This window comes from Fundulus heteroclitus, unplaced genomic scaffold, assembly GCF_011125445.2.
Source record: "Fundulus heteroclitus isolate FHET01 unplaced genomic scaffold, MU-UCD_Fhet_4.1 scaffold_373, whole genome shotgun sequence".
Lineage (NCBI taxonomy): Eukaryota > Metazoa > Chordata > Actinopteri > Cyprinodontiformes > Fundulidae > Fundulus > Fundulus heteroclitus.
Genome location: NW_023396785.1, coordinates 114,136 through 120,223, shown reverse-complemented (window position 1 = coordinate 120,223; position 6,088 = coordinate 114,136).

Genomic DNA, 6,088 nt, shown 5'->3' with positions numbered 1-6,088 from the left:
ACTTTTTTAGCCAGAGCGATTTGTTTGGGATCATTTTCAGAGGATTTCTGAAATTTCATAAAAATGTCCCTTAGATCATAATTTTTTACGCCTTTATTAAACTTTTTCCAGCAAAAACCGATAGCAAGTCTTCTTCCACTATCCTTTACGAAATAAACACAGAAAAAATTACGTCTCTACCATTTACGGTTCCGGAGAAATCGTGCGTTGTTCGAGGCAAAGTTCTCCATTATAATCCAATAGGCAGACTTGGACACCAAGTGTCTGCACTTTTTTAGACTGGCCCGCTGCAGCTGTGTCAGTGAGTTTCCATGACGACGGAACTCTGAGGGCCAGTGGGAGACGTTCCATTGAGATACAATGGCAACTTTCGACGCCCGCTGCAGCGGCTGTGATTAATGTAGGAATCTGAAGTTCGCACAGTCACTTCCTCTTAACATTTTAAAATTTTCATGTGACTTTCAGTCATGTGTCACTTTTCTGTCCAATTTTGGATGTCACATGCTTTCCTATTGGGCCTTTGCTTCCAACAGGACCTGGCATGATAACCAGACACGACCCAATTGGCCAATACAGCACCACCCACATGTGGGAAATGGCACTACACACCATTTTGGTCAAATGTTTGAGTTCTGGGCCCAGATGTAGTGAGGCTGAGTTGCTAAAGGAGGCCAATATGACCCATGAAGATTGGTCACGTTTGGTGACATTAAGTATTGGCACCCCTATTTGAGGCACTTCCCAGTACAGGATTTGGACCAAACTAACAGAGTACAATCACCCGGTGATACTGAACACAACCATGTTAGCGGCTAACTGTTAGAATATTGCTAACCGGAAGTAGCTCTAAGAAGGTCTCACCAACTTTTGCTTCACAGAGTCTGTTCGTACTTTAGAGAGAAAGCTCCACAAGAAATTTGGGCTACGTCGCATAAACATATCCCAGCTATGAGGTGTCAAACATCCAATGCTTTTCAATGGGGGATTAAACCCCTTATGGTCCCAATACTGCATACCTATATATGGCGCTACAGTATAGCTCAGAGGTAGAGTGCAGGCTTAGCATGCAAGAGGTTGTGGGATCGATTCCCGGTGTCCGAGACTTAGAGTTTTGTATTATAATCCCCACAGTGTGTATATTAAAACATGTGTGCTGATCCCATGAAGTATTTTTTTGTACCACCCGCCATTTTGAGTTACCATGGCAACGTTACAAACGACGTATTTTCTCCCTATTTGAGGCACATCCCAGTACAGGATTTGGACCAAACTAACAGAGTACACTCTCCCAGTGATACTAAACACAACCATGTTAGCGGCTAACGGTTAGCATGTTGCTAACCGGAAGTAGCTCTAGGAAGCCTGTACAAACTCCTGCTTGACAGATTTGGTGAATTTTAGGATTTTCTCCCTTTTTAGGAACTTCTCAGTACAGGATTTCAGCCAAACTAACAGAGTAACATCACCCAGTGATACTGAACACAACCATGCTAGAGGCTAACTGTTAGCATGTTGCTAACCAGAAGTAGCTGTAGGAAGGTCCTATCAACTTCTGCTTTTCCAGGGTTCTTCTGCCTTTATACACAGAGAGAGGGCTGCAGCTGTCAGTGAGTCTCCATGACAACGCTGCTAGCAAGAGGCTCCTAGGAGGTCCATTGACTTAACATGGCACCTTTCAACGGCCGCTGCGGGGGCTGTGAAGACCGTAGGAACCTGAAATTCGCAGTGTTGCTTCCTGTTGCTATTTCTGACGGTACGGTACGCACCAAGTGGCAGGCGCCTTGCTAAATTTCTTCAGAAATTTTTCTAGTTAGGCGCCTGCCTTGCATGTGCAATGAGGAGGCAGTGCTGTGCGAAGCACAGCACTGCCTCCCAATGCAAATGCATGGGCAGGGCCTATTACTATGCACCTCTAAACGGACTATATCTTATTCTTTATTATTCTTCCTTCACGATTAATGGGGCCCGAACCTTAGCGTGCACCCCCACAATATAGGCATCAAAACCTGAGGCTCGATCTCGAGATGTGTGCTACTACTTTTATTGGGATTTCGAGTTACCATGGCAACAAAATTAGCGAAAAACCAACCCCCAAAAACCCCATAATAATCAATGGAGTCGGGTCGAAAGAAAGCCTCAAACATGCCTCAAAATGACCATTTTCAAAGCTGTACTGTGTCGTCATGCTTTCACCTATGAACACCGTTTAACTTCCAGTTTGTAGATATATCTGTGAACTACTCAGAAGTGAAAACGGGATGTGGATATCTTTTATCGTCTCTTCACAGTTACTCCTCAAAGCTCATGTCCAAAAATCAGCGAAATCATCGTTTACAATGAAAGTCAATGACGGAATTCTCCAACCGCTAGAGTGGCCCACTCTAGCTTTTTTAAAGATTTCAAAACTCCGAACAACTTGAACTTACTCGCTCAATTTTCACTCTACGTAGACAAATTATACATCAAAACGTAGGTATTTTTGTCAGGCTTCGGGAAATGTAACCCTCATTGGTGTGGCATTTATAGATTTTTCGCAAATCACCTCAGAGCGACACAAACCCGAAACCTCCCCCATTCATTTCCTATGGAGCGGTTTTGAAAAATGACGTCTGAAAATCCAAAACATCACATGTTTTCGCATCGTCACTACTCCTAAACCGTTTTATGTACAGGCATGAGACTTTCACACATGAATGTCCCAACCCTTCTGGCACTCAAGAAAAATGAATTTTGTGGATAACTGTTACGGTTTTTCCACAGGAACAATTTGTTCGGGAGTAGCGAATGTGCAAAATCCTGAAATCGCTTTTGAGCTGCATTTTCCCACATCATCCACTTTTTTACATCGTCGCTGTGCCTACACCGATTTTTGTAAAAATATGAAAATGAGCTACATGGTCATCAAAAGCCTGCTGATACTCACAGTGAAAGAATTATTTTGATATCTCTTATACTTTTTTAGCCAGAGTGATTTGTTCGGGACCATTTTCAGAGGATTTCTGAAATTTCATAAAAATGTCCTTTAGATCATAATTTTTTACGCCTTTATTAAACATTTTCCAGCAAAAACCGATAGCAAGTCTTCTTCCCCTATCCTTTACGAAATAAACACAGAAAAAATTACGTCTCTACCATTTACGGTTCCGGAGAAATCGTGCGTTGTTCGAGGCAAAGTTCTCCATTATAATCCAATAGGCAGACTTGGACACCAAGTGTCTGCACTTTTTTAGACTGGCCCGCTGCAGCTGTGTCAGTGAGTTTCCATGACGACGGAACTCTGAGGGCCAGTGGGAGACGTTCCATTGAGATAGAATGGCAACTTTCGATGCCAGCTGCAGCGGCTGTGATTAATGTAGAAATCTGAAATTCGCACAGTCACTTCCTCTTAACATTTTAAAATTTTCATGTGACTTTCAGCCATGTGTCAGTTTACTGTCCCATTTTGGATTTTACATGCTTTCCTATTGGGCCTTTGCTTCCAACAGGACCTGGCATGATGCCTAGACACGACCCAATTGGCCAATACAGCACCACCCACCTGTGAGAAATGGTGCTACACGTCATTTTGGTCAAATGTTGACTTCTGGGCCCAGATGTGGTGAGGCTGAGTTTCTAAAGGAGGCCAATCTGTCCCATGAACTTTGGTCACGTTTGGTGACATTAAGTATTGGCACCCCTATTTGAGGCACTTTCCAGTACAGGATTTGGACCAAACTGACAGAGTACAATCACCCAGTGATACTGAACACAACCATGTTAGCGGCTAACTGTTAGCATGTTGCTAACCGGAAGTAGCTCTAGAAAGGTCTCACCATCTTCTGCTTCACAGAGTCTGTTCTTACTTTAGAGAGAAAGCTCCACAAGAAATTTGGGCTACGTGGCATAAAGCATCTCCAAGCTATGAGATGTCAAACATCCAATGCTTTTCAATGGGGGACCAAACCCCTTATGGTCCCAATACTGCATGCCCATATATGGCGCTACAGTATAGCTCAGATGGAAAGTGCAGGCTTTGCATGCAAGAGGTCGTGGGATCGAAACCCGGCGTGGCAGACTAAGATTTTTGTATTATAATCCCCACAGTGTGTATATTAAAACATATGTGCTGATCCCATGAAGTATTTTTTTGTACCACCCGCCATTTTCAGTTACCATGGCAACGTTATAAACGACGTTTTTTCTCCCTATTTAAGGCTCATCCCAGTACAGGATTTGGATCAAACTAACAGAGTACACTCACCCAGTGATACCAAACACAACCATGTTAGCGGCTAACGTTTAGCATGTTGCTAACCGGAAGTAGCTCTAGGAAGCCTGTACAAACTTCTGCTTGACAGATTTGGTGAATTTTAGCATTTTCTCCCTTTTTAGGCACTTCTCAGTACAGGATTCCAACCAAACTAACAGAGTAACATCACCCGGTGATACTGAACACAACCATGCTAGCGGCTAACCATTAGCATGTTGCTAACCAGAAGTAGCTTTAGGAAGGTCCTATCAACTTCTGCTTAGCCAGAGTTCGTCTGCCTTTACAGACATTGAGGGCTGCAGCTTTCAGTGAGTCTCCATGACAACGCTGCTAGCAAGAGGCTCCTAGGAGGTCCATTGACTTAACATTGCACCTTTCAACGGCCGTTCCGGGGGGTGTGAAGACCGTAGGAAGCTGAAATTCGCAGTGTGGCTTCTTGTTGCTATTTCTGACGGTACGGTACGCACCAAGTGGCAGGCGCCTTGCTAAATTTCTTCAGAAATTTTTCTAGTTATTCTTTATTTTTCTTCCTTCACGATTAATACGGCACAAAACTTAGCGTGCACCCCCACAATATAGGCATCAAAACCTGTGGCTCGATCTCGAGATGTGTGCTACTACTTTTATTGGGATTTCGAGTTACCATGGCAACAAAATTAGCGAAAAACCAACCCCCAAAAAACCCATGATAATCAATGGAGTCGGGTAGAAAGAAAGCCTCAAAAAAGCCTCAAAATGACCATTTTCAAAGCTGTACTGTGTCGCCATGCTTTCACCTATGAACACCGTTCAACTTCCAGTTTGTAGATATATCTGTGACCTACTCAGAAGTGAAAACGGGATGTGGATATCTTTTATCGTCTCTTCACAGTTACTCCTCAAAGCTCATGTCCAAAAATCAGCGAAATCATCGTTTACAATGAAAGTCAATGACGGAATTCTCCAACTGCTAGAGTGGGCCACTCTAGCTTTTTTAAAAATTTCAAAACTCCGAACAACTTGACCTTACTCGCTCAATTTTCACTCTACGTACACAAATTATACATCAAAACGTAGGTATTTTTGTCAGGATTCGGGAAATGTAACCCTCATTGGTGTGGCATTTATAGATTTTTCGCAAATCACCTCAGACCGACACAAACCCGAAACCTCCCCCATTCATTTCCTATGGAGCGGTTTTGAAAAATGACGTCTAAAAATCCAAAACATCACATGTTTTTGCATCGTCGCTACTCCTAAACCGTTTTATGTACAGACATGAGACTTTCACACATGAATGTCCCAACCCTTCTGGCACTCAAGAAAAATGAATTTTGTGGATAACTGTTACGGTTTTTCCACAGGAACAATTTGTTCGGGAGTAGCGAATGTGCAAAATCCTGAAATCGCTTTGGAGCTGCATTTTCCCACATCATCCACTTTTTTACATCGTCGCTGTGCCTACACCGATTTTTGTAAAAATATGAAAATGAGCTACATGGTCATCAAAAGCCTGCTGATACTCACAGTGAAAGAATTATTTTGATATCTCTTATACTTTTTTAGCCAGAGCGATTTGTTCGGGATCATTTTCAGAGGATTTCTGAAATTTCATAAAAATGTCCTTTAGATCATAGTTTTTTACGCCTTTATTAAACTTTTTCCAGCAAAAACCGATAGCAAGTCTTCTTCCCCTATCCTTTACGAAATAAACACAGAAAAAATTACGTCTCTACCATTTACGGTTCCGGAGAAATCGTGCGTTGTTCGAGGCAAAGTTCTCCATTATAATCCAATAGGCAGACTTGGACACCAAGTGTCTGCACTTTTTTAGACTGGCCCGCTGCAGCTGTGTCAGTG